Source organism: Amblyomma mixtum, chromosome 3 (assembly GCF_055824585.1).
Source record: "Amblyomma mixtum isolate Tamu chromosome 3, ASM5582458v1, whole genome shotgun sequence".
NCBI lineage: Eukaryota > Metazoa > Arthropoda > Arachnida > Ixodida > Ixodidae > Amblyomma > Amblyomma mixtum.
The window spans coordinates 128,889,404-128,912,392 of NC_143014.1; the positions used below are offsets into that span (position 1 = coordinate 128,889,404).

Below are 22,989 nucleotides of genomic sequence, written 5' to 3' on the forward strand. Positions count from 1 at the left end.
GAGTGGTTAGCGTGCTCGTCTCGCACTCCGGAGACTGGTTTGATTCCCCAACTCGACCTATTTCCTACTCGGTTTTATTTATTTTTCTGGTCAGACTGGTAAGGTTAATTAGTCTAATTGGTTAATTACCTAATTAACTAAAATCAGTCATACTTGCTTGGAGCATCACTCTATCATCCCTTTAATTGGTTGCATGGTTTCTAGCCAAAGTACAATTGGCCCCGTTTGAAATTCGCTCACTGTGACGTCGCGACCATTTCGACCAATTGAAAAGTGTGAAAAGTGTGACATTCCTGACGACAACTCCTGCTTGCAACGATGAGGCATTAAAGGCTTCCGCCTTAAAATGCGTTTTAAAAAATTCATTGTACATGGCGTGGACCGGTATTTCTACGAATGACCCACAGCAGTAAGAGAATGAGTTGCCGCAGTGATCACAGGGAGAGACCATGTTTTAACGGCGAAGATAGTGACTGCGGGAAAGAAGAGTTATCGGCGTCTACAGCACTGACGGAAAGCGGTAGGGGTTAAGTCATTATGATCGTCAAGGGTCATCATTCATCTCGTTTCATGTTACACTGACCCCATGATCGGTCAGGGCGTCCGTGTGTTAAGCGACCGTAGTACGTATTACAGTCGGTTGATGGGGCTGGATGATTTGACAGCCGCCAAGCGTATTCAGAATCTTAAATGTTTCGTGATTTTGACACGGGAGCAGACAGGTATCTCACTGATCGGCGGTGACGACATTATGCGGCTACACGCAAGCGGGAGGTGGCGCTAGGCGGCTGAAGAAGAGCACTGGGTGAGCGCCACACTGAACGCCTCGTTGAGACCGACTCAAACGGTGTGGCAAGCAGCAGCTGGGAACCATCCCAGAATATACTATGATGCCCCTTAAGAGCATTTCATACGACGAGAGAGACGACTTGTCATTCTTCTCTTGCCTGAATGTGAAGACCAGATGGAGCTGGACTATGACTCTGTCGGTCAGCCGGTGACTAGGCTCCGCTGCCCTCACCGACCGCATGACCAATCTCGAAACGATGGCTCGTGACATCCTGACCATCGCCAACCCCTCATACATCGGGCCCCTGGTCTAAGATGTCTCCTCCGTCAAGAAAATGATGACAACTTTAGCCATCGCAACACCACCTCTTTCCCCCGGAGACACCCCTGAGCCCCACCTCAACTTCCCTGCCACCACTTCCAGAGGCACCCTTTCAGAAAGGCGGGGTCTCCGCCATTTCAGATCCTTCAATGGAATTGTCGAAGCATCCGTTCTAACCGCACCCCTTCCGTCAATGGCTCCTCTCCCTCCCATCCCTACCCCATGCTGTTCTGCTGCAGGAGTCCCGCGCACCGCAAAATTTGCCGGGATATCAGGCACTTCACTCTATCCCAACCGATAATACTTTCGTGTCCACCATCCACCGAGACTTACAATACGAACCCCTAGACCCCCTATTCTTTCTTACACTACAATCTTCTTTCCTTCGCCTGTTACCCCTCCCCATCCCAAACACACGTGGATGTCCTAAATTTCTGCAACACCCCTACTGAGCACGCCCTTTTCAAATCTCTTTCAGTATGCAGCCACACGCGGGGAGTAGGGGGGGGGGGGCAAATCCCCTACGCTTCAAACCTTACTACCCATTCCCTCACCTCTTCCGTGGGAAAGACGAAGGAGAGGATGGTCCTGCATTGCTTTCAGACAGAACAACCTTGAAACCATTGCCTTTTTTTCGGACACTCAAATTAGCTTCGGCCCTCACGCCTCCACCCAGGACCTATTTCTCTTCTTCTAACATACACTCCTCACCCCCTCCCCCTCCTCTCAAGTGCACGCACTCATCACGGTGGACATGCGCAAGAACTTTTGACAGCATCTCGCACGACCACATGCCCGGGGCCATGCATAGAAGCAGTGGGGGCAAAACACCTACAGCTTGTCGGAATCCTGGCTTCCCGTCGTTGCCTTTGCGCGTGCGCTGTGCTCCTCTTTGCCCGCGTCCCGCGTTGTTCTCCTCTTTCCCTTTCACCCACCTCAGCCGATGGACAGGCGGCTGGGTGACTAATCACTGCCATTCGGCCACATCTCTGCCCCGGCTCCCCAATGACCTTTGCCGTTGGTGTGTTTTGGCGGGAATTCGGGACCCGTTTCGGCCGTTGCGCACCGCGCGACCGTCTGAGCGCAGCCTAGAGGGAGACTCCTCTGAGACAGCGTTAGGTGCGTACGCCACAGTTCTTACCCGGGCGGCCTTTGTGATTTGGGCCAGTGCATACTCCAGCTCGCCAGCACGGGGTCCTCTGACCTGCAGTGGCTCGAGCGGGTCCAGCCACCTCCGACAGGCGTACCTTGCGTTGATTGCCCACTCTGTCTCGCAAACGGCCCAACGGCCACCACAAAAGAGATCACAGCACTGCCGTGGGAACTATCTCCTGCAGTGGCGTGCTAGCGGCGCGTGTCGCTCTTGCCGTTTCGTCGTGCGTGCAGCGGAGCCTTGCTGCTAGCGCACCCGGGACGGCGTGACTGTTGAGTGTGTGCATCTGCTCGAGGACGACGTCAATAAACGGCTCCTTGTGAGCTTGGAGGCCTGTTTCTTTGCGGCGAGTCACTCTCGTCCCTGTGGAGGTTGAGTGCGCGGGAGCCGTGCCCCCTCAGGGTGCATGTGGTGACAGCTGATCGAGGCCCTCGGCTCGTGGCAAGCCCGAACACGCGGTGGTTGGTGGCCTATGCCCAGTGCGAAACCCACAAGCTACCTAGTAAATTTCCTTCGGGAGCGCACAGCCCAGTCCCGGCTTAACGACACGCACCCCGCCCATCCTGCTGACTCGCAGAGCACCCCAAGTTTTGTGTTTTCCCGCACTCCGTTCAACAGTGGCGTGGCTCTACTTACGCGACAGCTTCAGGAAGTCCCGCACTTTTACCACCCATTCTACACCGAAGACATCATCCTCTGGTGTACCCACGAGTCACCAGGAGAAATTGGGGAAACTCTGCAACGCGGCCTCGTGCTTATCTATTCATTTTGGGACTTTCCTCCTCTCCCATACTACCTACTAAAGCTCAGTTAATATCTCTCCATTCACCAAAATAACACCCCCATCACTCACATCTCAGCATGCAGAATCCTCGGCATCACCCGCCAAGAATGCTCCCATAAAAAAGCAGTCAACTCTGCCATCACCGTACGCCACTCGATCGCCCACCTAGTTCGGCGAGTGGTCAAAATGAATGCTCGCCTGCACGAAAAGCAGGCATGTCAATTCACGCCTGCCCTGGTACTCATTCGAATGCTCTATTCCTGTACTCTACTTTCACCTCACCCAGGCTGAGTACACCAAGCTTTCTTCCGCCCTGGTTTGGTTTATGGGGTTTAACGTCCCAAAGCGACTCAGGCTGTGAGAGACGCCGTAGTGAAGGGCTCCGGAAGTTTCGACCACCTGGGGTTCTTTAACGTGCACTGACATCGCACAGTACAAGGGCCTCTAAAATTTCGCCTCCATCGAAATTCGACCGCCGCGGCCGAGATCACTCGTCCGCCGTCCACATCCCCTATAAGGCTGCTCTTCATCTACCTGTTCCTACCTCCACCAAAAGTCTATACGCCACGGGTATGTTTCTTCCCCTTTCGGGCCTCATCCAATTACAAAAGGATCACTAGATTGCCCGGCTCTCAGACACGCACCTGGGCCGTTGACTCCTGCAGTGGGCTAGGATTCCTCACATCGACCTTCCTAAATACTTTCCAAAAAGCCCCTTCCCATCGAATCTCTGTTTCGCCCTCGTCCCAAGAAACATCTCCTCTACCGTACACGCGGGTCGCCGACAGACCCACGCCTCACGTCATCCTGCTCCTCTTTCATCCCATACCACTGCTTACGCGGACGCCATCCTGCCCTCACGCAGCAGTATCGTAGCAGCCGCGTTTTGCATCTACGAACCCACCACCCACACGCCGGGACCATACACTACCCCGCAATCCAACACCGACCTTGAGCTTCTGTGTATCGCTCATGTGATTTCAATCACCTCACTTCGCTCCTCCCCCTTTTACACAATATACATAGACTCGATGGCCGCAGTTCGTGCTCTGCAATGCCACACTCTCCCCGAAGACCACAATGGACTCTCTTCCGCACTCCTCTCCCTCAGACCCGCCATAGTAACCGTCAAAAGGACACTTGGCCACGCTGGGATCGCAGGCTCTGCTCTGCTTTGCACCAGCCACCCGCGATCCCCTGGTCAAGTCTACCCTCCTGTGATGAAGCCCTCTCGTACAAGGAACAAATCACGCAAAACTACTCTCATTTGCATGAATCCCTCCAGACACCTCCTCCCTCCCGAACCAAATCTCACTATTGCTCAGACCTATGTCTTTCGAAATTTCATCTTAACACACTGCTCTCTCCAGCTCGATTATTCCTCTTTCGGGCGCGTTCCGACCTCTCCTGTCCAAACTGCCCCCAGCCATACGCAAACCTACAGCGCTGCCTCTACCAATGCCTCATCGCACTGCCATCCCCTTACATTCTCCATCCCCCACCCTCCACCTGGCGTGCCTGGCCGGGGTCGGCACAACTTGCCGACCAACTAGCCGTGGTGCAACAAACCGAAGACTTGCTAGGCGCTTAATTTGTCGCCAAATAGAGTGTTTCTCTCTCACCTCATTGTTGCGTCAACACGTTGTAGCGCAGTCACGTTCTTTCAGTTAATTATTTTAGTAGGCTAATATACGCACAACAATGGCATCTCATTTAACGCAGTAGCGTTAAAGGCCCCGTTATCTATAAAATCCGGCGTCAGCGTTGTCGTCGTTGTGAGCGAAAAATATGGTGGCGTAGGGTGGCCCAAGCGGCCACCCGCTGGAGAAGCAACCTAGGCGGGCCACCAAGGTGTCGTGACCTTACGGCGCCATCGCAACCTGCCTACCGGATTGTGAGCCAACTGACCACCGTGGCAGGTAGCTGTTAAATTAATTATCGATCATGAGAGCTGCTCGGGGAGAGCAACCTTGGTCACACAAGCCCCACCGGTAGCAGCACCTGTTATCGCAGGTCAGCGGCGGATCCCTTAACCGCTGGACCACTGCGCAAGGAGTGGTGTGAGGACTGCCAGGCCATGCTGGTGCCGTATAAATAAAGAAAGGATCAGCTCCATTGACAGTGTACCAATTCCTCTTCTAATCGGGTTTCAATTACCATTGACAGGAAATTCAAAACGACGCGCTGAGCCGATTGTGTGAATGTAGTGAAGCAAATATTCGGTTACGCTAGCGCCCACGCTACGGAGCTCACCTGGATAGTCGATTCAGGCCTGAGCTGATTTGGATAGCAATAAAGGTCATCCAAGTCTATTTTATGCTGGCGAGCCTTGAAGAACAGCAACTTGAAGAGGTAGTAGTAGTGAAGAAGACAATCTCGATAGAATAAAGCGGCTTCTCTGGAAAATCGATGGGGCCGCATTTCTGCCGGCGCCGCACTCCCTTCCCAGCGTCGTCCTGTGTCCCTCTCTGTGTCTGCGTCCTTTCGCTGGTTTTTTTTTTCTTTATAACTATGTGCCAACTGGCCCAGCTCTCTACCCTACTGTACTCCCTTCGCAAGGCTGCTTGTAACACCTTTGCTGCTTCGTCTCCCGGCCTTTCGTTCTTATACGTTGTCTGCGTTTCTCTCTCACTGTGTCGTAACGGAGGGATTAGGTTGTAATGCTTGAGCCTGGAAATGAAGCTGGTTTCTTCACAGAAGCGAAGCCAGAAAAAAAATAATAGAAAAAAAAAACGCGAACAACGAAAGCGAGACGACTGGCTGCGCGGTGCCCCATTGTTTCGCGAGCGTAGCCTTGCCCGTGTGCTCGCGTTTACCGCCGCGGATAATCCTCTGTTCGTCACAGTGTTGCTTTTCAAGCCCAAATTGTTCCTCTCGGGAAGGAGCTCAACTTGTCCACTGCCGCGCGACAATGAATCTGAGGGTGTTAAGGCTGTCGGAAAGTCGTGTTCTCGCGAACTCCCTTTTTGCCCCTCTCTGCTTTTGTCTCCGCCTGCGAAGTATTTTCAAAAGTTCGCAACGGATTACACGTATTCCTTGAGTAATTTGCATTTAAAGTCGCCCGCAATGGTCTCGACGGCTGCGTCCATTTACAAGCAGCTGCGCAAGTGACAGTGTGTGCCTGTGTGCGCGCATGAAAATGCGAGAAGGTTTTGCTTTCCCTTCGAAATGCAGCCGTGCAGACAGATAAATGTGGAAAGAAATTAAAGCTTCCAGAGCCACGAGTTTCACTTCGTCTGCGAATGGATTTTTTAAATATATGCAGCGTCATGGATTTGCTGTGTTGTTAATTACTTTCGAAACTACACTTCTTGCTCGGCACTAATGACGACGTTGCACAAAGGTTCACATCACTGAAAGAAGTCGGTTATTTCAATCATCATGAAAGGGAATGCCACTATTCCGTGTCATTTTTTTTTTCCAAGCCGTTGCAATCCCTTTATTTGCGCCAATCCCTCCTCTGACATGCTCACAGTCTCCGTCTGCTATACTGTACTCAATTGTGCATTATTTTTTTCATCGTTCTAGATTTGGCGTAATTATATTACACGTTGTCTCTAACTATGAGTTGCTCATACACTCGCGAGAAGGAATAACAAAAAGAAATTCACAATTTTTCTCCTACATATAAGATGAAGCCCATTAAAGGAAGACGAAAAAAGAATACTAAGTCAGGCTAGAATTGATAGGTTAGGGCCACCTGATATAGCAAATATGTTATTTTTACCGAAAAAAAAACAAAATTTTATGACCCAGACAGCTGCGTAAAAGCGAATCACACGTGGCGCCGCAGCTTGAAGATTCTTGCAGCCTTGACCGGTGATGTATTCATGAGCTTTCTGGAGGAACGCTATTTTGCTGTCTCGATGGGCAGTTACCGTCGAAATACGAGGAAAGCAGCGCAGCGAGCATAGCCAACAATGCGAAGAGCCTCGTAGTTAAGACATCGCAAAACAGAAAACGTAGAGAAAGCTTAGTCGCAAACACGACCTATGCATCTTCCTCCTCGTATGCTGTGCCCTCAGGCTGCGTGCAGCCGTTGTATGCAGCAAGTTCAGAACCGCTAGCTCTCAGCAGAATTCACCCTGTGTGTGCTTCCTACACGGTCGGTGAATTGTTTCGTTCCCACTTAAGCGGTCGAATCGGCTAATTTGTGAAGGCTGCGGGGGTTACGAAATCGCGAAGCGTTTGTATCTTTTTTTTTTTTCTTTGAACGCGCTCTTGCAGACACACACATGCATGCACGTCTTCTACGTGTGGGGCGGGATGCGAACGTGTGGTCTTCCAGGTTTTCTGCGCAGTGGAAAGGAAAACATGCTTTGAAGGTGCGCTGAAAAATGTCTAAGAAGAACAACGTGCATGCTTGATTACACTTCATTCGGCTCTTTAAAGAGAAAAGTTTTCCACCGTGGGTCATCATGCACGCAAGGCAAGGTTTTCCGCGATAAAATTGTTCAACTAGCTTATGCATGTTCGTCAGGATTGCGCGTGCATCCCCTGTCGATAGCTATAACCGGCAGGTTATAGACTGCAGTTGGGCACAGGTCATGGTGATTCGTTTCCATTTACAACCCACAGGAAGCAATTCACGAACGTGAAAATCACAACGACTACAGCAGACGGTCAGTCAGAAGGGTCGTCTGCAATCCCACTTAATGCTTAGTTAGTCAACAAACGCCCGATAATCGACAGCACAGTGCGCCATTTGATGAGAAATGCACGTGCAATTTTTCAGTTAAGTGTGGTGTTGAATGAAATACGTTAGAGCGCTACTGCTGCTCGCATGCTTTTGAGGATCCCTCGAAGTTTGCGGGTGCATTTCACGACAGCCCCCAGAACACACAATTCGCGTTGCCGTCGCTGATGTATACATGCGTGAGCGCGATCAGCTGCATGTTCTGCTGTCTGTGGCCCCCTAGATAACTTCCCATAGTTTCCTTCGCACCCACAGAGCCTATTTGTACCGTACGCGCGCGTTGCAACGAGACGTAGACAGACGCACGCGATGCAGCGGAAAGCCCCATTGAAACAGTGGGGGACTGGGGCGGCCTGCACTTGTACCTTGCTGCCGTGACCACTGATCTGTTGTCTTTCGGTTTTTGGTTTCCAGCCACGTTTCCGGTCTTTGGAAGTGTGACGCCTGTGACTGGTCGCAGAGCTCCATCGCAAAGATATAGAAATGACGTCACGGCAGTTCTTTTTTTTTTTGCAGGCGCTTTGAATGCGGAAGAGTTTCCGCAATTTCATTTGCGGCTTTCCTAGTAACGCAGCCGCCTTTCCCCGTACGTCGGTGGTGTTCCCGGGGATTAATTTCTCCGTCGTGCTTAGTATTATATTTCCCTCGTAAGAAAGAGAGTTGGAGTTTGACGCCCCAGCAGCTAGCGCCGACGAAGGCGAGGAAGAAGATAGGCGAAGCCGACGAAGTTCGGGTTTTGCGCTTGGGAACGCTGGCCTGCTGGGCAGCACCGCTGGGACAAAGACTGTGGCCGTCCACGCTAACTGTGCGAGTTTCCACATTACACCCTATATTTAAAATATCAGTAAGTATTTGCATGATATTTTATCATTTATATATTTACATGAGATTTTATAAATTTAAAGTAGAGGTTGTCTGCCGCTTTACTCCGTGCTGTCTTCGAGTTTTCTTGTTGTATGTAATACCCGAATGAGCTGTGCACATGAGCACAGAAAACCATATTTGTCGTACAATCATTCGGTAATTATGCCGCCGCATCACGAATGTGTGCGTACGTTCGTGTATGAGAGTCCTCGTTTTATAAATCAGACGTTTCACTCGAGTCACATCTCCCCTCTCCCGGCTTTCTTCTGTTTCCTGGTTTTCTCAGCAGCTGGCTTCTTCGTATTGTGGTGTGCGCAAGCAAACCTCACCACCGCCGTCCTCCGCGAAAAGAAAACCAAGGACTGACACATTCCACTGAACACGAGTCGAAGAGAGATTGGGATCTCCAGGAGAAGTAACACGGCTCACGACGAGCCAAGTCCCGCCGAAATGGCCGTGTCTGACCGCGAACACGGACGCAAAGCAGACCATCCGAACACCAATATCAGCAGGCTGAAGCGAAGCGGCCGTTACCCGTTCCGCTGCAAATAGCCGACGCGAAGTACGCACATACGGCTCAGACGGCACGGCACGACCATCAAGGAAATGGTGAGAGCGCCTGACGTGACCCGGCCATCTGACACGTATATACTGGGGCGGCGCGGGTGTACACGCGTTGCGACAGATGGTCACTCATCCAGCGCTCTTTCCGAGGATCTCTGGCGGAGCCGCACGTCGAGGAGGCGCCACGGGAAGAGGTACTGCCCCGTCTTGTGGTTTGCTTGGCGCTGATACGGGCATGCGGCGTGGACGATAGCGATTTCTTAATCGGCGGCTGGCGGCGAGATGCCGAGGGCTGCGTGGGATAGACAACGTGCCGCGCAGTCTGTGAAACAGATTACTGCCACCTGCATTACAACTTCGAGGTCCCGTCAGATGCTTCATTACGTACGCTTCGCTCGTTTCTCTAATGGTTTTCATTTCTATTTTTATTTTACTTTTCACTCCTCCCTTTCTTTTTTTCAGTCTATGAACCCTTGAGTATTTAGGCACGTGTACGTATTACTTCGCTGAGGAGGAGCGAGCAAAAGGCTGCTTTACTATGGCTTGAGAGAGCCCCCTTCTCTTACCTTTTTCTCCCGCTTGATTTCTTTTCTCTTGGCTCTATTCTTTCCTTTTCATCTTTCTCTTGGTTTGTATATGCGATGTATCGGTGTATATTTTGTCTTCCTCTATTCTGCATTTGAAGGTGGAAACAAACGTTGGTTTTCAAGGCAAAAAAAAAAAGTATTCGTCGTTTGCCACACTTCCCTATACTAGACGAAAAAAATGCTTTATACTTTGGTTCGTTCGCTAATGACGTACCAATCACGCCAAACGTAAATCAATGCGTAAGGCGGAATGTAATATAGTTCGCATCCTGGGTGTAAAAAAAAATTCGTGGGAGTGTGCTGGCTCACGGATCTGGCACTGATACGCTCACGCGAAGGCGCGTAATGCATTTAAAATTACGTCAAGGTCGCAAATCCGGGAAATTAAATCTGAGAACCATGTTTCGTTAGCTCCTGACGCCTCTTGTACTTTCGTAAATAAATCTTAAACTGTGGGGTTTAACATCCCGATCTAACGCATGAGAGACAACGTTATGGAGGGCCCCAGATTAATTTAGTCCACCTAGGGTCTTTTAATTGGCGATGACATCTAATAGCATGTTGGTGACTGTATTTCGCCATCGAAATAGGGCCACCGCGGCCGGTAAGGAACCCGGAACCTTGTTATCAGCAGTTGAATACCAAAGCCTTTGAGCCATCGCGGCTTTGCCTGCGCTTTTGAGAAGTGCTGTTTCTCGCACTGACCGGTACTGCAACTGCGTTTAGACAAAGCCAATATAGACCTAGCGGGCGGCAAGGCCATCCAGAACAGACAGAAAACTCTTGAAGAAAAATTATAAAAAATGTTCAGGAGGATATGCTTTATTCTTGTGAAAGAAAAAAAAGTCACAACCGCTGCTTTCTTTTTTCTATATTTTTGTTCTAAGTCCTCTGCGAAACAAATATTCGTCGATAATATTATTCTTTGACTTGAGAAGGCAATCGAGAAACGGCGTTTAAATCTCTGCCACGTAGCAGTTTTCTTTTGTGCGCGAGAAACAGAAGGAAGTTAAGGAACCACGAATAATTTATGGTGCAGATTTTCAGCGGAGACAGCGAATTTTGATTTCCGAAGAAAAGTTGCGCGTCAGCGTGAGCAGCGCCGGTATTGTTCGAACTATCGGCCGTTGTCGCCGAGTGGTCGCCCTTTTAAAACTGCGCGTCTATCCTAAACAGATAACTCAGAGCCTCTCTTCTTTCAGAAAGGGTTCAACGTCTCGAGAGCCAAGCAGGAACTGTCGAGCTGCACTGTCATTTCGGAGAATTTGTCGAAAGCTTCAGAAAGTCTTCAGAAAAATTATTAATTTGCAAAGCACTGTTCGCCTCACGCATTAATTTTTTGTCATTTGTTATCGGGCCCAACCACTGAGTCAAATCTCAATAAGATATTATTCTGCAAAAAACGGGCATACGCATAAATGAAAATTCATCATACACAGAACACACCACCAGGTTCTTTCAGAAACACAAAATCCTAAACATTCAACAGGTGTACAGATATAACCTTCTGCGACAATTTCGTTATGGCAATAGAAATAACTCAAAACTAGCAAGCATTTCAAATCTGCTCCAAACAATAACTATGCTCTACATATGACACAAAAAGTTTTGGCACAAAAATTACTGGGAACACTTAAGAAAATTATGTGCAAGTAATGCGAAAGCATTACAATTCTATTCCAATTCTATATCTATCTCATTGTAATGTTGTTATATCTTATTTCAATTTCATTCCAGTTTTATTCTAATTATATTCCAATTATATTTCGATTTGATTCTAATTCTATTCTATTCTTTTGTAGTTGGTGCACTTGCAAGTACTACTACTTACTATCACTAGTTAACATTTGGCGTTTTCGGCTTTGATGACGTCACATCGTTCGGACAAATCTCGAGTTCTGTAACGCCGCCTCATTTTTGGGTGACGCCGGCTTTTCGTGTCGATCAACCATCTCCTTTTTTTTCGTATTAATGACTAGAACTAGAACAAACTGGGGGCTTCAAATGCTTCGCCATAACTTACCTGCACTAGAACTATTTAAAAACTGTCGGCATAAGTATTTTTAGTTTAACACCCATTGAATTCAAACCCTTCTAAGTGCTTTTTTTTGTAGAAACAAGTCAGTCTGTTGCTCTTTCTCACCGTATTAATTTCACTGCTGTGTCGACATGTGTTTCGGAATGTTGTCATGTGAATATCGACGCTACGCTCTAGTTTATACTCTTTTTCTTCTCGGAGAAAACAACGCAGTCCCGTGATTTATCATTGTGCATTAACTGCACTCGTGCGTGTTGTTTTGAAAAGTCGTCATCTAAAAAGAAAACGCGCAATTTCGTCATCGCCGTGGAGATTGTGCGCACATTTCTCGTGTGCTGGTGCTTGCGAAGAAAGTAGAGGGCTCTCAACCTGCCCCCACGCAGCTTTTCTGTCGGGCTCTTTCATATGAATGCACGAAAGTAACGATTGAATTGAAATTGAATTGCCGTCGCGGTGGCTCAGTGGTTACGGCGCTCGGCTGCTGACTCAAAATACATGGGTTCGATCCCGGCCGCGGAGGTCGAATTTCGATGGAGGCAAAATTTTAGAGGCACATGTACTGTGCGATGTCAGGACACGTTAAAGAACCCCAGAGGGTCGAAATTTCCGGAGCCCTCCACTACGGCGTCCCTCATAGCCTTAGTCGCTTTGGGACGTCAAACCCCATAAACCAATCCTAATTGAATTGAATTGAAAATAAATGTTAAATGTTAGACCTCATATAAACTGAAGATATCATTATAAGAAAATCACGGTGACCAGGGGCGGCGTAGCCGATGTCTACATAAACAGGTCGTCCCGAACAAGGTAAGCAGTGATGTTGAAACAATACTGTCGCACGTTGCATGGGAAAAAAAATAAACCAGTATCATTACGGTGGACTAGAGCAGGGGTATCATTTATTCTCCATAATTTTCTTAATTTCTTAATATAATTATTCAATGTGTGAGCCACGTACATATTATACTCGAAAATATTCAATAACAATGCTATGAAGTATCAAGATGGACCTCAAATCGTGTGATTTTCGTAACGCTAAATTTATCGCGAAGGTATATTCTCTGCGTTCCGAAGAAATGCAACGATATCTTGAGCACTCGCGGCGGGGTCGCGTGCTCCATACGCCTCGCGTCTTTAATAAGAGCTCCCCTACATGCACAGTGTGCGCTGGTGATCGCGAAGCCTTAGGCGCTGGGAATTTTCATAAGCCTCACAAGCGGCATGTTGATACTGAAAGCAAGCAGTGGATCTTTCGCAATTACACGAACTGCTCGCCAACTACTATTTGCACTTCCTTAAAACCGGTTTAGGTACGTTTGTATATTGCTTTTCCTTCGCACTATTGCGTTCGTTTCAGAGGTGGTACGTCTTGGCCACTTGTCCACGCTTGGTGCACGGGTGCAAGCTGCTATTACCAGCTGACTGAACAAATTTGTTTCCGGGTAGCTCCTCTAACTCGACTTCATGCATAAGGGAGTAGGCTTTCAGCTATTTAAGGTTCCGCGAAGCGCACATGGAATTACGTCGACGGACTTGCCATGTCCATGGAGTTGCGTTACGCACGGAAGGACGTCGTCAGAATACAGTGTTGCATCCAGTTCAAGCAGTGTAGTTGGAAAGTCTGTGCCTGAACCCGCAGTAATGTATAATGCACAATCGGGTGGCTTGTGATGAAGGCATGCAGAGTTCCGGCTGGTTTTCTAAAGGCAGGCAGTGTTACATATTGCAGCCCATGTGGAATGATTAAGCTACTGGCAGTAGCGCGTGAGACGTGACATGGCGGTCATGTATATCACAAACATTGAGACAGGTGACTTCGTTGGAGTAATTTCTGGCCGTAACCGCTGCTCCCATTACGCCGAGGCCAACTCTCAGCCTTGCGAGAGCTTACGTTGGTGTTACGAAAGGATGCAGCGTGCATAAGCTTCCGGCCAGGAAAGATTACCAATGCTTGAGCTCAAGCTTGTGTAAGGACAGCGCATGCTAAGCAAACCTCAGCGCGAAGCCTACGCCAGGTGCCTTTATGTTCGCGCAGGAAACGCGACCAGCACTTCCTGCGTCCCGCTTAATTTTTTGTTTTGCACCTCTTAGGATTAGAGCAACGCTGTCGTCGTTTGTGCAGCCTGTAAATCATTTTCATGCTAATTAATACATTGCATTTTCTGATTCCCTGGTGATTTATGAGTAATATGTGCCCAGAGCTCACCTTTATTTACTTAATCCTTTTGAATATGTTGTTCAGCACAGAAGATGCTGGACACACATCGCTACTTTGCGCGCAGCGACTGACGTGACGAGCATCACTGGGCGCAACGAAATTCGCAGGACCGAAAAGGAGAGCTGCCAGTTCAGAAAACTTTCCTGTCTCCGAGTTGATTAATTAGGCGCGCTCCATCTGTTTTTCGCTTTGCTCTCATATCGAAAACAAGTCACTTAAATGTCATGCAGCCCTGCAAGCACGGGACGTATTATTTCTTGGCTCGCACCAAGATATGCGGTATTTAATAAAACGAACAAAATTGCAAGTATGCTAACGTACCTAATTGTTCTCCGAGATATCGTGTTCCCCTAAGCGGTTTGTGTGTGCTTGTGACTTAATTTGCACTGTGTTGGTCATAACCCAAGATTTCGCTTAGCGGCTGCGGTTTTCTAACTACATAGTCACGTAGCTTGTCCCATAGTCATACACAAAAATTCAGGACAAGCGCATTTTTCCACTGGGAAGTCGTTTATTAGCACAGTTTTTGCGTATATCACAAGATCATAGCATAGCAATAAAAATATCCGCAGTTCTCTCCTTGGGCCGCATGCAGTGTTCTGCAATTTCTTGCCAAAAATGCACCCCATTCGTTTTCTAAGACAGTATTTTACAATAGTTCGTAGTTTCCTCACCATTATTGTCAGAAATACACACCCATTAGTTATCTATGACAATCTTAACTACTGTGTGCAATCGTAGGACAAACTTTAAAAGAAAGATTTTGTCGTCGCCGTGGAGATTGTGCGCGCATTTCTCGTGTGCGGCTGCTTGCGAAGAGGGTAGAGGGCTCTCAACCTGCCCCCACGCATCTTTTTTCTCGAGCTCTTCCATATGAATGCATAGAAATAACGATTGAATGTAAATTGAATTGCCGGCGCGGTGGCTCAGTGGTTATGGCGCTCGGCCATAACCACTCATCAGCCATTCCCATCAGTGTTTTCATAACAGTGTCTCACAATATTCCAGTGTACCCGCAATTAGAAGTTTATGGTTTATGGTTTCTCAGGCTATGAGGGGCGCCGTAGTGAAGGGCTCCGGAAATTTCGACCACCTGGGGTTTGTTTTAACGCGCACTGACATCGCACAGTACACGGGCCTGTAGAATTTCGCCTCCATCGAAATTCGACCGCCTTGGCCGGGATCGAACCCGCGTATTTCGAGTCAGCAGCCGAGCGCCATAACCACTGAGCTACCGCGGCGACCCTGCTAAGAAAAAATTTAAAGTGACGTCTATGAAAACTGGGCTTGTTCCTACGATGAACAGCCTGTCGGAAAACGCGGTCACCTAGCTATAGAGCTCGGCACTCCATTTTTTTCTTTTCATATTTTTTTTGCATGTTTAATTGGCGGTTTCTGTTGAAAGCGAGAAGAAGGGGAGGTGGCTATTGGAGGACGGAGGAGGAGGTCGCGAATCTGGCTGGCTCCGGTTTCGACACGCCATCGACCAGCACGAACCTCGATAACGCACACTGCTCCACTTTCTCCCTGTGAAAAACGACTGCGGCGCTCTGGCAATTCGGCGTGGCGGTCGCAGATCTCTCCTGCGAGACTTGATTGGGGAAATTGGGGGCAGAAGAAGAACGTAGTGCACCCCAGTTCGTTGAAGCTTCGGAACTGAAAAAAAAGAAAAGGGTCGATCGCTTGCTTAAGCAGGAAAGATGCACGCTACAATTATGGTAACTGTCGACGCTACTCGCACGCAAATCGAATCGAAGCGGGCTTAATATAAAAGTCTGAAGAAGTTGAATTGCTCACAGCGTATAGGTATAATCTACACCTCGTCTTTAGAGGCGTAAAAGCTTTCGTTGTCGATAGTTCGATTGCCGTTATAATCGCAGAGAAATGCATTTCCATGGTCCGTTCGTTCTGTAGTCCAGACACGTTAGGAAAGTAATTGGTGCCTGCTCGCAGTAGTAGTTTCGGTTCATATCTAACTTGGTCAGTAGACTGTTACGTTAACGATACACCTTACGCGCAAGCTCCCTTCCCGCGAAGTTCATTACTAATTAATACGTGTCTTGGCTCGCTAATTGACCGGCTCCCGTTCGTGCCATGTCTTTAACTCCTTTTTTATGATATTAATTGCCTCCGAGTTGGGAAAGAGTCAGATTTACTGTGAGGAAGGATCGTGGGACTGAGCGGAGGAGGCCTCTTATTCCACTCACGTTTCAAAACTACCTTTTTGGCGTTTGCTTTCTGTCTCTTTTCGGAAAACGATAAAATGTACTCCTATGCTCAGGTAATGCTGGCAAGCAGAGACAAAGCACATGATAAAATACATTCAGAGACAGAAAAAGTTAAACCGTCTACTTTATATCTACTGTGAAGAGCGAAATTGCTTAATTCAGCTACCTCTCGTCTCAATTTCAACGGCATATACCTGCATCAAAAGTATATGGAGCTCGACAATAGTGGCAAAATTTAATTATATCGTCGTCTGTTCGCGCAGCCTTGAATATATATTTGGCGCCTAATTCTGAGTGTGGGATCTGCACAGTGCAGCATTAAATCTCAATCGATGTGTAATAAATGCAAAGAAATTGTAAATTTATTCGCCAAGTCGCGTTCGTGAACATACGACAGTGGGTATACGTGCGACGTATTCCCATACCGAAGCCGCTGCTCAATATAATGAGATTGTCGGGTTGCTTCGTAAGCGACGATGAATTGTAACGTCTTAAGGAAAGTGATATACAGCGCAAAAAAACAGGGACAGCAGAGAGACACAAACAACACAAACTCTGATGTCCCTGTTTTTTGCTCTGTATATTACTTTCCTTAAGTTGAGCCACCGACTAACCATACCAAAATTTTGATCGAATTGTAACGTGTCTGGTATTATACTTCACCTGAGTAAAAGAGTGATTAATTTTTCATGGGATTGCAAATAGCCCCTAACGTAACCAACATTGAAATGACCCGCTGAGCCCGGAAGACAAGGCCCAACGGAATTGCGTCCATGAAACCTCGGGCCCATTATGATGGGAAAGCGGCGCTGCAATTTGAAATTTATCATGCGCAAACTTACAGCGCGCACACTCGAGGCAGCTGGCTGTGGGAAACAACACGTCAATAATTCGGTAGTGTGACGCCGATTTACACTCTTCGTTCGGTCTCTTTTAAAAGACGCGTGGGTGAGTGTTGAATTTCTGCAAAATGCTCTTTGGGTTGTTGAGTCAAAATCGGCGATTCTGATCACGTTAATGGTTCCCCTTTAAAAGCGACTCCGTAATCCTTCATGCCATTATCAAGTCGTCCGAGTGTTTATCAGGAACATTGAAAACGTCTAGGCTTAAAATTATGGGTATAATTTATTTATTTATTTATTTATTTATTTATTTATTTATTTATTTATTTATTTATTTATTTATTTATTTATTTATTTATTTATTTATTTATTTATTTTGGACTTAAGCAAACGACTACGAGCCCTACTACGTCCTCAAGTTATGAAGTAAAAGTATTTTTTTTATTTAAAAGTAGAATTACAAATAAAAGACATTCTGGAATTATTCCGCAATGCAAAACTTCGTGCAACCTGAATAAGGCCTCACGGAAGTTTTTTTTTTCTTTATTGAGAAGCTGAACACACGGAAGATCTAAAATGAACAGACAGACAGATGCATATAGCAACAGAGCAAAAAAAAAGAGAAAGAGACAAACTGGAAGGTGAGAACTGAGTAACTCAGCAAGAGTGCAGATAAGATCAAGCCTTTCACGCCGCTAACCATTGATAGGGTGGGATCAAGACTTGCTGCGGTATCGGCAAGCGGTTCTTGTTGGTTTCCGGCTCTTTCTTAATCCAGACTGGTAGTGCCAATGCCCAATTTTTCAGAGTTAAGTTACGCGTGCTTCCGAGAGTTCTCGTATAATATATTAATGTAAGCGCCTAGGTTGAGAAACTGGCCACTTTTCTATCGGTACAGCGCGGCAGGTGCCGCTGTAATGGAGTGCCTCAGTGGAGAACTGATGGAAGGAGTTAAGGGCCCTGACAAGAACTGATGACGATATGTCGCGCGACGAGAGGCAGCGACTAATGCACGGAAGCGGGCTGAACACCCGTGAGTCTCGGGTCTCCACTATCCTGGTATTTCGCGCTGGCTTAAGCTAGTGTTTTCTCTGTATAGCAGCACTGAATTCATCAAAATGGCTTGGAGATTGAGCAGCGCTTCTGAGCATTCAGGCTCGATGTATTATTAAAGCGATTGCGTTCGAGTGGACGTTCGGGGGAAAAACAGTGCGCGTTGTCACACTAATTCAGGATTGGCCGAGATGGCTCTGAAGTCACATGTCGAGCAGTAGAATGAAGATGATTAAAGCTCGAGTTAAATCGTGACTCTGAGGTCGTAGCATGCCTGAAATGTGTTATGACATATAATAATGTACAGTAAATTAACTTGGCTAAAAAGAAAATTCGGGCAATTAATTGGGAATCGAAGCCATGACCCTTGGATTGCTAGTCAGAAGGGTTACCCATAGGCCATTGAGGCTTTTTTTTTTAGGTATAGGCACTTTCATTCAACTTGATAAAAAAATAACGTGCTTGCTGTGGTGTATCGCGTGGCGTAGAATGCCTACTGATGTATGCTAATGAGTGTGTAATTAAGAAGGTACTAATTAGAAAGTACCAAATAAAATTAACGCCGTCGCGTCTTAACCTTACAGGGGAGCTGAAGTGCCCCCCTAATTTTTCCTTGCTTTTATGTTTTTGTTCTCGCGTCCTATTTGACTTTTACTTCAGACAAATCGATGGGGATCCCTTGGTTTAAGTAAATATAAGCGTCTTCATCATTCTTCCTAATGCAGTGCCGTTATCAGTCTCTGCTAAAAAATTATCCCTGCATAGATCTTTGTTCACAAGTACAGCTGCAACGGAAAAAGAATGGCACAAGTGAATCGTGACCGGAGCGAAAAAATCGCGACACGCGGCGCTATTGTTGCCGAGTGCACCGATAGCGAGAGTGCGAGGAACATTCCATTTCCTAAAGCGGGGGTGACCGGCAGAAAGCAACCCACCTAAACATTCGCCCATCAGAAATGCAACATCTTAAGCGAACGCCTGTAGATGCATTTGTTATCAGCCAAACTATGTGCTAAGGCGGCTAAGCACATAATCTCGTTTTATTTATTTATTTTTTTTTTGCGCTGGCGTGGCGAGCAAAGTTATCTTTATCACCGTTTTTCTTTAAAAAATGTGCTGGGGAAGCACTGTCAAAAGTGGGGACGCACTGTGAAAAATAATGTGTGGCAGTGCCTGCTTTCGGATGGGCTGCTTTCTGTCGGCCACCCCCACTCTGAAAAGTGGAATGTGCCAGGCACTCTCGCTGTCTGCGCATACGGCTACAATAGCGCCGCGTCTCGCAATTTTTGCGCTCCTGTCATGAGTGACTTGTGCCAATCTTTTTCCGTTGCAGCTGTACTACCACTATATGTCCCAGCTGATTATACTTTTCTTTACCTTCCCTTTGATCGAGTTAATTTCCTAAGACTAAACGTTTCAGGCGTATGCGTGTTCCTAGACACTGGAAAGCCGAGCGTGCAGGTCGTTAGGGCGCCGTTTTCTGCCGTATTTCGCGTCATAGATGAACGCAACGTTGGGTGCTAGCTGCTCCGCTCCGCTGCGCTGGATGTCACTGGCGTGAAATAGATCTGTGTAGGGGAACCCCGCATTAAGAGCGCACATTCTCCACGCTATTTTATTCGTCGTTGGGTATAGGACGCAACTCAAGACGCGGAGCGCAGCCGCTCGATCAAAACGCAGCAGTCGTGGGGCGCAGGCTGACTGCCTCTTTGGCTGCTATTTGCGCGACCAGGATCTGCACTCCGTACGAGGCCATTTGAGACAGCGAGGCCCACCATCGATCCCCCATTCCGACTAGCGACCAGCAGGGCGGCGCGCACTTTCCCGAAGACGCGGCCTACACGGCCAGTCGTAGACTGACGTCACTGAGAAGAGACATGCTCAGGCAGAGCACATGCATAGCGTACGCTGGAAAATAGCGGCAAGGCTGAATGAAGCATCACTGTCCGCGACTACCAGCATTGCCGCCGTCCTTCGAAAAACGTTCCCGGACAATCAGCTGAAAAACGAGCTTATGGTAGCTCGAAAATTCAAGTTATATTGCCCTCCCATACGGCAATATTTCACGCCTACCATCTTGGAAAAAACAACGCCTCATTGTTCTCCTGATCCCTTAGGGACGCCTCGCAATGGTGGCATAGGAAACTCGCACTGTTTCCATTTAGCCGTTATATTTTAGAAGTTTTACAGTTCACTACACCTAGGGATAAGCCGACTAGGTTGACATGAATCTGTATGTAGGCTGAAAATTTTGATATATCAGTGCACATTGCAGACATAAACGATGCGCTCCCTCCGTTTTACTTACACTTTCTCGTACCTACTTTTAGCTGCTTCATATCGCTATTTTTTTTTATCCCTCTTCCAGTACTCCTTGCTGACGGCGCAGGGTCACAAATGCAAGCGCGCTCCCATCTGAACCCCTCGAACACTGCCGGAGCGCGGCGCCAAGAGGGTTCTGATAAGGCGCAAACGACTCGTTGCCAGGGGACAAGAGCTTCGCCCCACGAAGGATACACGCTTGCGTCTCCGCAAAACAAAAAGGCAACAGCTAGAGCAGTATCACCGCTATAATTTGTAATTCTTAAATCATATTTTTAAGCTATCGTTTCTTCTCCCGCTCGCTAAAAAGTTTTCAGTAATCACTCGGCATCGTATTGACAGTCCCATTAGTGATTAATACGGGCCCGCATCGGATGCTGTAGGAAAGAAAATGGTGGGCTTTAAGGTAGTTAAACCGAGTAGATGTGCAAAAGCACGTATTTAGCCTGATTGGCTCATGGTTTTGCTTTGCTGGGTCGTCGGCACATCTGGCGATGATATTAGACTCAGGTTGAGCTGTGATCGAGGTTAAGCTGATTTGATCTGATCCGTTCGCGCCGCAGATGGAAGTTGACGAAGACGACGATGTACAATGCACAGCGCTAGTGTGTGTTGCAGTTTGACACGAGGCGTGATCGGCTGAAATACCATGTCTGAAAAAAAAAAAAGCGGCGATAGCATAGGGCTCTTGGCCGATGTCCCTGTGTGGGTAGGTGCCATTGTATGAGGATAGCGACAACAGCGTCCAGCGCCGCCGCGGGTTCAAATCCCAGTCGTAGCAATATTTTTCGTATTTATTTATTTTATTCGAGGTCAAGGCTTCAGCGATGGCCCCGTTTTCGAAGCTTTGGTCGCGAGCTAGAGCTTTCGCTCTAAAACTCTATTAGACACAACGCAGTTAGATCTAAAGTCATAATTTTCTGAGGCAGCACAAAGTCGCTTCTGCTTTACCACAACCAACTCCTCTTTCACGAGTATGAACCACATGGCGAACGTACTACGAAGATATTCCTCATGTTAGCACTAAACCCCAACCCCCTTCCGTCAAATGGGAGGTTTCTTTGTCAGTTAGGCATTCCCTGTGTACGTACAGGTGCCAAATTTTCGGAGCACGAAAATTCCAACTAAACTTATTTCCTGACCAGTTTAAGCATACAACCACGAACTGACGGATGAACTCCGACTTTCCTCCGCGAACACCACGATGCACTTCTTAATGCCTGGTTGTGTCTCTACGTAAGGAGAAAATTCAGGCTTTTCGTGATTTCGGCGTTCCGAATACTTTTGTGGACACCTGTACGTTCTCGAGTTTGCTAGCCTGTAGCGAACTACTGAAGTACGTCAGGTGTAGCCCGTGCAATGCAGCCGATGCTCGGCCACGCATACGCCACTGTGCTACCCCTGTTTTCGACGGTAGCTGCTTCAGGAAGGTTTGTGCTAGGCTTACAGTACAGGTATCTTCAGTAACGTACAGGCGATCGAGAGGTACGCCCTGGAGCAAAGAAAGCAAATAATATTAGTTCCAACGTTCATCGGAGGATTCCTTTGTCCGATTGAATTATATCACTGTGTATCTCAAAAAGGGAGAGTTGGGCGGTCTTCTGCGTCTGCTGCGTCCTCTCCTGTGGTCTTCTTTCTGTGTCTTCGAAACGGTTGCGCCCACTTACTCATGTTGAAATAATCATGAATTCATAAGAGCAAAAAATGACGCGCGGGAGGAGAGGTGTGACAGAGTGGCGCTATCAACTGTTGGATTCATTCAGGAGATCGCAAATGTAAGGGAATGAAAGGAATACAGGAAAAAACAACAACAAATAAATGGTCACTAAACACCCGGAAGCTGTCTTAAAATTTCTCTTTCTTTGCCCCGCAGTACACCGCTAAGCGCTCTGCACAAGCCTGAACAAGGTTGTACTGAATACAGTCGTGGCGACCTGTAAGAGTTAGTGCACTCATGCGAGCGCAACAATTAAGCGAACACCCGAACCATCATCACCACCTCAGTCGCTAAGATTACCCGCCTCTGTTTCAGGATGATATATTTTTCGAATGCTTCATTTGCCAAAAAAGGAAAAAAAAAGAATTCTAAAGTGCCATAACTTAAATATTAGTTTTGATGTTATTTATCTATCACATGCGGCATAGATTACACCCTGAGCTTGCTTCGGGTCCTCGTTGTGTAGTATTCGTTTTATTATTGCTTTATTTTATTTTTATTTGCTGCTACGCGAAATTGTTCTATAGAGATATCTCCTTTCTTTCGCATTTTAATCGGTTTAAGCCTGTTATATTTATGCGACACGGGCCGGGGCGCTTTAATTTAAATTGTTTTTAATATGTCCCACCACACTAAAACAAACAAATCAAACGAACCTTTCACCTTACGAAAAGTGGTTTGTCAGATGCGTAACGACGGAGGAATCTTAACGGTAAGAACGGAACTACTGAAGATTCCATTTAAGACAGTCTACCCAAGTGTGCTTACGAAGGTCGTCTATACTCAAGGAAATTTCTGTCAATTTGATCTTT

General features: G+C 47.4%; 1 protein-coding gene across 2 annotated transcripts in view; it reads left to right on the forward strand.

Annotated features, from left to right (window-relative positions):
- LOC149351799 (protein qui-1) overlaps nucleotides 1-22,989 on the forward strand; it is a 484,090-nt gene that overhangs the window by 340,608 nt on the left and 120,493 nt on the right. The gene's annotated exons all lie outside the window — the stretch shown is intronic.